Source organism: Coffea eugenioides, unplaced genomic scaffold, assembly GCF_003713205.1.
Source record: "Coffea eugenioides isolate CCC68of unplaced genomic scaffold, Ceug_1.0 ScVebR1_1278;HRSCAF=2100, whole genome shotgun sequence".
Taxonomy (NCBI): domain Eukaryota; kingdom Viridiplantae; phylum Streptophyta; class Magnoliopsida; order Gentianales; family Rubiaceae; genus Coffea; species Coffea eugenioides.
In genome coordinates, this window is record NW_020861667.1 from 10,600 (window position 1) to 20,587 (window position 9,988).

Here is a 9,988-nt window from a genome sequence, read left to right on the forward strand (position 1 = left end):
ATTGTTTAAAGATGGTCAAGATGAAGAGGCATTGTCTAAGTATGATATTGCTTTACCAGCTGTGTCCAGTATATCCAAATCTGTTGAATTACGGTCAGTATGCCATACAAATCATGCTGCATGTTAAATAAACTGGTAAGCTTTCATCTTGCTGAGTTGATACATGGCAAAATTGTACTTTTTGCATGTATTTCTTGAAAAGTTGCTCTTTAACTTTCTCTATATCTATGAGTTGGAATGCAGTTTTGAATGTTGTAATTGATTAGTATGGGTTGATCTTGGGTATCATTTGGCTGAGTAGTAAAACATAAAGATTGTGTTATAAAAAACTCTCTCTGCGAGAGCATTTGATGGAACTTGAGGCAAATTCTAAAAATAATATTGTAATAAAACATGTACATAGTTCATGTCTGAAACAAAGACTTTTTTTTTTTTTTTGTTAAAGAGACAAGTGGATATTATTGCAACTGCATTGTTGTGAAAATTGTGAATGTTTAATTTAGTCTTTTTACATGATTATAGGTTTCCTTGAAGTTTCTTGACTGGTGACATTGTTATCTAGATATGGTCACATGAAGGCTGAATTTGAGTTATTATAAAGAAGATATATTGGCTCTGATAGTGATAAACGGCTAATACTCATTTTGTCTACACCTCTTCTTGCCAGATCTAAATAGACCTCGCTTTTATTATTGTTCCAATTACATTGGACAGCTGATAGATTTGAATCTTGACGAGTAGGAAAGTTGGCCATGGCAACGTGCTATGCCTTAATCTGTATGTAATCTCCTTAATGTGTCAATGGTGAACATGGAAGAAAGTCTGTTAGCTATGTCCAAATAAGGTTCCTCGAAGATCTGTTTTCATCAATCTGAGCTGTATCCCTTTCAATTTGATTTGAACTATCAAATTTGGATATCAATTCTCTTCAGCTCATAGGGGCAGACAAGATGTGCTTATCCTTAATCTTTGGAGAAGCGAAGGTACTTATCTTAGTATTTAGAATTTTTCCTAAAACTATAATTTGTTGTCCATTAACAAGATGTACTTATCCTTTATCTTTGGAGAAGAGAAGGTACTTATCTTAGTATTTAGAATTTTTCCTAAAGCTATAATTTGTTGTCCATTAAAGTATTCTTTTCCCATTCTTTTCCCTGTGTTGGAGAGGACCCATACACTTAGCCTCCTCACTAAGCATCTTGGTGGTGGTTGCCGTTACAGCAGCCTCCATTATCTGTTGCTAATACCTGTTGGCTGATTGGCAAATAACTCCTAATGTGATATCATTATTTATATGCATTGTTATACATATGTCATGCATTGGTAAGTTTTTGACTGGATTTTGATGAAGTTCTTTTTGGTGGTTTGTTTTACAGAAAAAAAATATGATGATGGTATTAAAGAATGCACAAAAGCATTGGAGCTAAACCTTAACTACATAAGTGTTTTGCTAAGAAGAGCAGAGGTGTATGAAAAGTTGTAACAATTTGAAGAGACTATAGCAGGTATGTCGGTGTAAGAATTTGAATATTTTACTGTCATTGAGCAGCTGCTGGCAACTTCTAGCACAAACTTGTGCTTATAAGAAGACTAATCTATGATTTGTGGTGGCTTTATTATATGTGTAATGGCTGCAATCTTGCTTGTTCTCTCTCTCTCTCTCTCTCTCTCTGTCTCTCTCTCTTTCTCACACACACAAAAGCACACACACACGCAAAGCCAATGGCATTCATTAATCTTCTCATATAGTCCATATGGCTTTTCACAATTTATTGTTTCCTATGCTGGTGTTCATTACAATATGCAGATATGACAAAGGTTTTGGAAGTTGACCCATCATATGATCAAGCTAGAAGACAGATTGTTCGCTTGAAGCCATTAGCAGATGAAAAACGTCAAAAGATGAAGGAAGAAATGATTGTTGACCATTGGTGGTATGAACTTCTTTGGGTAGTTGCTGTTAAATGATTCTTTTTTGCTCTTCACGTGTAAATATAGGAATGCTTCATTTTTGCAAAAGAAAATGTGTTCTAGGGGAGAAGAGTGGAGGAGGAGGAGAGGATCTGGAATTTTTGCAAAAGTAAAAGGAGCTAGTGTGAGCTGAGGTGGCTAGTGCATTCGGAAGATTCTGGAGGAAGGGGAAGGTTAATGTGAGCAGATAAAGCTTTGCTTCAGGTGCTGCTAAAGAATAGATGCTTGTGGAAGTGGACAAACGATTACTGAGATTAGCAAAAGGATGGTTTAAGGGAAATGTAAGCACTTCCATATATGTGAACTAGAGTGAAGGTATTTCTTATGGTATGTGTTACTGTGCTTGTGCAATTGAGCGTGCTTTTGTCTGCTTTTCCTTCATAACATTTAGTGCCTGAACAAATTGCATTTAGTTAAGCTGAAGTAGTTCAAGAATGAACTACATTTGTTTCTGTCATCATATCCTGTGATGCGTGTTGAAGTGATGGACTCGTTTTGTAGTGAAGTATTTGCAAATTATTAATAGCCTGGCAGTGCTTGAAGTTGTAGAGGGCGAATTTGTTCAAGCTGTTCATGGTTTATCTTTGCTGCATTTGGAGATCATGATTAAATGAGAATAGATTCTTGTACTTTCCTGAAGCCAAGGTGTAGATTTTGGAAACCATACTATGCTGATAGAACAACTCCAATCCTTTTGTTTATGTTTTTATTGAACTTCTGATCTTGGTTTGTCTGCATATTTTCAACACGCCTTGTGCAGTTGAGTCACTTTTTCTGAGTTCATTGGCAGCCAACATTATTGTTTGTGACTTTATTCTTACATTCTATGGGTTATATCTGCTTCTCCTATTCCTTTTTCCCTATTTGGCACCTCAAGCAAGGAGAGTTCATTTTGTTGAACCCTGGACAATTGCAGCAAAATCTGCTTAACTTTGTCTGCTTTACTTGGATACGGTTGATGGTGAAAGTATTTTAGGGTATCAATTATTTCCAGTTTATATGTGTGTTCAATTGCATATGATGATATCTCTCACGAAGTTGAATTGTTTACCTTTTGATCAGGTAAGCTGAGGGAAATTGGAAATTGCAATTCTGGTCAATTTGGAATGAGCGCTGACAATTTCAAAGCTGTGAAAGATCCAAACACTGGTTCATATTCTATTCCATTTCAGTGCTAATATCTTTTACAAACTTCACATATATTCTTTAGTTTCTGGAGCTATGGATCAAATGGACTGAAATCTTAAAGAGGATGAAGCACGTTTCCTCACAGTGTTGATCTCAGTCGTATGATTATGTTTTTACATATAACTTGAGAAAAAGAAATTGATGTGGTTTTTTGCCATAATATGTTATAAACAGACTTAAAGTTTCACTTTACTGGAAGTTTCTTATAGTTGCTTTAGTACTTTCCATTTCTTCGTGGTGTTGTCCATGGTTTTGATACTGTTTTGGAGGGCATCTGAAGGTGCAGCATAATTTATGCTATCAACGTCTTTGTCATGATCTGTTCGGAGAGTAGCATAGAAATGTAGAACCTTGCACGCAAACAGGGAGAGAGTCCACCTCCTCTTCCCACCCATCCCAAAAAAGGGTAAATTCTGACTAGATATCATATCATAGCCACACTAAAAGTGTGTAAGCTCGGATGAACACTGAAATGGTCTGGTTACTCCGTAATTTTCATGAACTCTGGGGGTGTTTGTTGGTTGCATGATTTTTGGGCGGCTTGGGGATATGTGGGCGCAGACAGCCTCATTGAATCGGGTGCACACTCCTTCCTTTGCCTTCTCTCTCTCTTCCTTGCTCTTAATTTCAATCCTTGCTCTCTTCTAATTACCACTTTCTTTCCTGCTCTTCTAATAACCGACCAATTTCTCCCCTTCGCTTGCTTACACCTTGCAGCACAACTCAGGAATCAAGGTAAATCTCTCTCTTCTCCTAGTCACCATCCCTCCTTCCTCCTTCCTCCAGACTCCAGCCCACCACCCTTGCCGCCCCTTGCTATGTTTGTTACCAGCTTTTGTTTCGTGAGATTCGGTTGGACTTGGTTTTTGGAGCTTAATCCCCTCTCATTCCTCTTCCTCTTCTTTGCTTACATAAAATTCTCTCTCTCTCTCTCTACTACAATGAAATCGTTTATGCTTTTTTTTCTTGTGGATTTTATTTCAGTAGGTTTCCATAAATCAATTTGTACTTTTTTCTTTTTTGCCAACAGTTAATTCTTGAAAAATTGAAACTTGCGGAAGAAAGGCAAATGGAAGGAAGGGACTCACTTTGGTATCTCTGAACAGGTTTATATCAATCACTTTGCCTTACAATTGTCCAAGGTTAAAGGAATTTAGTTTCTTATATTGCAGTTACGAGTACAATGATATATGATGACGTAGTTATATATGGGGCTGTTGATAAAACCATAAAAGTGGGTAGGGCAAACTGCAGTTTAAGCCAAACAATTTAACTGCTTTCAAACAGTGTACTCGCCTCAATTAATATACTTGATGAGTAGCTTCAAATTTTTTTTTTTTGGGGTCAAACGGCTCTAAGTTGCTTCATTTGTATATTGTATAGGTATTGTATAAAGCTTCAGTGGCTGCTTTGCTTTATTAGGGTCTAAAGTTGAAGTGGATGTTGCATCATGAGTTTAATGGTCCAATTAAATTTCTTAATTTAAGATTAAATCGTTGCTGGATGTTTATATCTTCTACACCCAAAGGCTGCAAATATTTAGTTTTCAAAATTTTCAAACATATACTCTGATGTACTATAAAATTTACGATTGTTAGTACCTGATCATTGTTGATGTATGTGAAGAATATTTTCTTGAAGTTTGAGCATAAAAGTTAATCTTGATTTCTTGGGCTTTTGGTCAATAGAGATTGCACTGACGTGGGCTTGAGTTAAATAGGCATCGATTTCTTTCCTCCACCTGTATCCCACGTGCAATTATAAACATCACTTTGAAGGTCTATTTTCGGTTTTCTACTTATGTTCCAGAATTCTGTCCTCTCATTCGCAGCTCTTCTTCTTTCTTTGACTTACCCTTCTTCTCGCCTGCTCTCATATACTTAAAACTCACAGTTCTTTTTTGGTCTTTCAAGTACAAACCAGGCACTTTGCTTCTTAATTCTTTTCATGGACAGATGATTTTCTCATAATTTATTTACATCCCAAGTTAAGTGGTTATTTATTGCAGTGAATTGCCTTTTGTGACAATATTTTTTGGATTCAATCCTTTAATAAATCAGGTGGTTGACTACAAGGTCTCTTTCTGCATGATTAAAATACATACAAATACCAATAAACTCTTGACAATGGAAAGACGTAACTGACGAGAGGTACTGAGGGAGAGGTTGGAAAGAGGAAGCTCTATTGAATATTCCACCCAATTTGTAGATTGTAAGTGCCATGTGGCAGCCCCAGGCTCGAGTTGATTATGTTGGTGTCACTGAACCTCCATGGCCTTCCTCCTTGTGAAGCTAATGCTATTGAATCTTCTCTCTTTTGGTTTTGGTCATTGATTTCAATTTGAACTGTGTTTTTTAGGTAATGTTTTGGTATTTATGCTTTATTTTGTTCAAAATGGAAACTTTGAAATGATCTTTGCTACAACCTAAAATATTTTGGGGTCGGGATTATCCAGGAATTTAACCCTTTTCATATGAGTTCAATTTGAGGGAATTTAACTATACATTCCATGCTTATTGTTCAACCTGCTTTGATGTATACTTCATTTATAATATGGGAGAGCTGCATTACCCAGCTATTCCACTTTGGATTGGGCAAGGATGAATGGACAGTTGATAAAAGCCATTTCTCCACGAGTTATGGAAACATATTGATATGCAGCATTACGGTATCTAGGTACTCCTAAGAACGCTTTTCATGTCCCATATGCAGTTTTGTGCTCTTGATCTCATTTTATTATGGCCCAACCTGCAATTCTATTTTGTTTTAAAATTGAGTCAACATAGTCCAGTTATAGTGTAAATGAGAGCCATTTTGGGGCTGTTTTATTACCATTTCAATGAGATAGTGGAGTTAGTCTTGAGTTGGTAGGAGCTATTGGATATCCTTGCCTTTCAATGTTGGACATTGATTTTGTTTGTTAAGTCCGTTAAAACTTAAAACAGAGCATCAAGCTCTCCTGCTTATAGCAATTCCTTACTTATTTTAGTGCCTCTGTTTTCCATCTTCTACAGCCTTCTATCTTGTTTCTTTGAGGAGACTACCGATGTATTTCTTTCCAAGAAAACATGCAACTCTAAACTCTCTTTCCTGCAGCAAAAGAAAAAGACAACTTAGATATCTAGAGAAAAGATTATTATTGGGAATTGAGAAGTTTACCACCCTCTGCTGCAATCTCCTCTCTGAGATATCGGTGAATATCTACATTCCTCTCTCATCCCTCTTGAATATGCTGGAATATAGCAAACCATTTAGGTTTTTGATCTATTTCAGTCATTGTATTTTCTCTATGTATTCAGTAGCTTCAGTTACTCAGTTAAATCGGCTTTTGGTAATATTCATTTGATTGTGTATTAGGTCCAGTAAAGAATGCTATTGGTGTAAGGATGATTAAATCGAAATCTTTGTGTCGCTTTCATGTTCTTAGTATCATTAGTAATAATTTTTTGTCCTAATAGACTTTACGAATCCTGTTTTTCTCACTCGATTCAGCCATTAATGTCCTTTTGCACTAATTTTGATATTTTAGCTTGAGGTAATTTTGTGCATCGCCTTCCTGTTCATTTTAACTTGATTTTGCTTAGTCCTTTAATGAGATAAATATTTCTAGCAACACTGGAGTTAGTCAAGCACGCAAGAAGTTTATGTGAAAAGTAAACTATTGCAACATCTCATTTATTGTTACTTCCTTTTCTTGGATATATTATTTCATGTTACTCTATTGGTTTACTGATTTGAACTTGATATTTAGTTGTAAATCATTTATAGTCTTTCCTTGTGAATCCGCTTTTACTTGATTTCATTTACTAGGAACATTAACTTTGCAAGTATGCAGGATTCATAAGAAGAATTTAGCGTCAATTAGGATTATACTCTGGACTTACTCTTAAGGCTTTTCCGTGTTCTCTGAGTTAGTTTAGAACTTTATTTAGTTTCTAAGGCATGTAATTTTACTTCTATAGAGTAACTTGACATTTGTATTTGTTTTAATGCCACGGATACGTGGGAATATCTTAAGTGGTTTTTGGTGTTTCTGATTTCTTATGTTACTGGCCTGCAACAGTTTGAACTTTTTTTTTTGTTTAAATAAATATTAAATTGCTTATCTTAGTTCTTTGATGTATAGACGAAATTTTAACATTGGATGAGTTTGTGCAAATACTTCTTCATTGAAGCATTGGCTTTTGTTGAGGTTGTTTAAAAAACAAGGCTATCGCACTACCCAAATCTGTCCAATTGGAAGCTCGAATCGGTCAAGTTCTTGGCAGGAAGTAAATTCCCGTTAACTTCACTAAAGTGTATCTCTAGAATTAACTTCAATGTAACAACAGTTAAGGTTTGCTTATGATATTTTGTGCAGCTATGTACATCGTGATTTCGTATTACTAAGTTTGCTTTCCTTTATACTATTTGTTTATCGCAATGAATTTTCCTGCATGCTTGTTGATTAAAATTCTCTGTTTCTGGTAAACAAATGAACCTCCACATGCTTTTCTTGTCCAAATTGAGTACATGATACTAATATTCTGTAATTTACCTTGGCTCCCTTCTGTTTAAGTAGCTGTAATCCATGATGTCATAGCTAATGTGTTGTCCTTTCAATGCTTCCTCCAGCCTAAAACGTTAAGACCTCATGAACACGTGTATAGTTGTCTTCAAAATTGGACAATATATTGGCCATCAGGTCTGGATGGCATTGTACTTAGAATAACATATGACGATGTTATTTGAAGCTTTTGAACTTCCTTTAGTAGTGCTGGGATACCTGTAAAACTCATATCAGGCTGTTTTCAGTTATCTAATCTTGTTAAGGCTATCATATTGTCTAGAAGATTGAGATTTCCATCCAAATGTTAGGATGATTTTGGAAGCACACGTGATGTTGGAGGTTATATCAAAAAGCTACAAATTTTTGTTAGGATGATTTTCATGATTACATGACCATATAAATGTATTTTCACAAAAATTGATTCCGTCCCTACCCTTGACTTGATCTTTAATTCGTGAAACAGAGTTAAGGCTTCTGGGATCCCTTCTGATGAGAAAGTGAAGTTTGCATATGCAATCAACATAAGAAAGCTAGTCAAGCCACCACTACCAGCAGGATACTGGGGAATTCTGACCAAGGCTGAAGACCATGTCGATCAACCGATATATAAAACAGCAGAATTGATCAACAAGAGCAAATACAATGTATCTGATGAATATGTTCGATCATTTATCGATTTTCAGGAGCTAAATTATCATGAAGGGACCACAGTAGGAGCAAAGGTGAGTGGAATTACTGATTGGAGACACTTAGGCCATCCACAGTGGACTTTGGTTGGGGAGGTCCTGTTACAGTTTTTCCTCTGTCAAGAAACCTGCTTGGAAGCGTTGAGCCCCGTTTCTTTTTGCCCTATTCTTCAGCAAATGAAGGGGAAAAGGATGGTTGTAAACTTTCTGTGTGTTTGCAAGAACATGCTGTTTCAGGTTTCAAAGAAGACATGAATAAGTTGAAGAATTTAGAGCCTGGATTCCTTTGAATGAAGGGTTTCTTGTTATCTTTGTCTATGTTCCCGTCAAATTGAAGAGGTTTCAACTTGGTGAAATTGGCAAACCTTATAAGGGTCTTTGGACAAATGACCTTTTGCCTCAACATTTTCATTTGGTCCCGCAAATAAATGGGGAGTTGAAGGCCAACAATTTTTAGTGTATGTCTAGTTATAAAATCAAAGTCAACAGGCTAAATACTCTCTCTGCAATTAGACATTAGATCAACATAATGCAAATTTTACAAGTAAAAGCTACTCGCATGTATGGCTGCGGGACTGAAATCCTGATATCATACCAATTAAGAAACGTGTTGATGACACAGGATTTGGGTCAGTAAAGTATTGAGAGAAGCAATCAAACAACCAGAAAGACAGTCAAAATTGCAAGTTCAAGTTCCCAATAGGTAAAAGCCACAGAAATTAGTAATCAGATTTCAAGAATCATAAAACCCCCAAAACTCAGCAGCCAAATTAATTCATTAGCATCAATCAAATCAAATGTAACCCTAATCAGGTAAGAACAAACTAAAACAAAAGCAACCCACAAAAATTCATTCAAATCCAACTTCAAGAATCTACACCAGTAACTCTAGACAATTTTTCAAAGGAAAAGGGAGGGAAAAAAACTAATAAGAGACTATCATACCTCTGGAAATACTTAAGGAGTGTTCACCCTTGTTGGAGATGCTGTTGCAGGAACGGGGATGAGATGTCGCTGGATTGGTTTGCCGAAGAAGGGATTGGTTTGCCTATGAGATGTCGCTGGAGATCGTCTTTTATCGCTGCCGCAGAAGGGATCGTCTTTTATCGATGGTTTTCCGTTGAAGGCTGTGAAAGAAGTCTGATTTTACTAAAGGAATCGGTGTAACTTATTTTTCATCAGAAATCATTTTCCCAAATTAAATTGCGTCCAAACAGTGGAATGTTTGGAAAAAATGTTTTCCGTCCAATTAAACGGACCTTACTCCTGTATATTCAAGCCGGAATTGATTAAAAGCTATTATCACTTTACTTTACCGTACCATTAAATCAATTTAACGAGTTAAAGACCTTTAATCATGTATATTTTCCCGCAACTGGAGCTAGGATTGATTAAAGGCTATTATCATTTTATTTCTCTTTAATGTTTGGTACCACTATCAATTTCTCTCTTAACATTATTATCTTTTAGTCGTTTTACTCCAAAATTAACGATCAAACTTAACGAAATTTGTTAATTGAAGTGAAAGACATATTTAGCTCTTAAAATTACTATCTCTTTACTCTCATAAACTATAGCCTCGTTATCAATTTAC

General features: G+C 35.9%; 1 long non-coding RNA gene across 1 annotated transcript; it reads left to right on the top strand.

Annotated features, from left to right (window-relative positions):
* Window positions 1-463: 463 nt before the first annotated feature.
* LOC113755180 lies at window positions 464-8,702 on the top strand. Its single transcript, XR_003465597.1, has 8 exons — window positions 464-983; window positions 1,377-1,505; window positions 1,808-1,934; window positions 2,021-2,252; window positions 3,034-3,738; window positions 3,877-3,894; window positions 4,190-4,265; window positions 8,172-8,702. It is a non-coding gene; the product is annotated as an uncharacterized LOC113755180 (long non-coding RNA).
* Window positions 8,703-9,988: the final 1,286 nt, after the last annotated feature.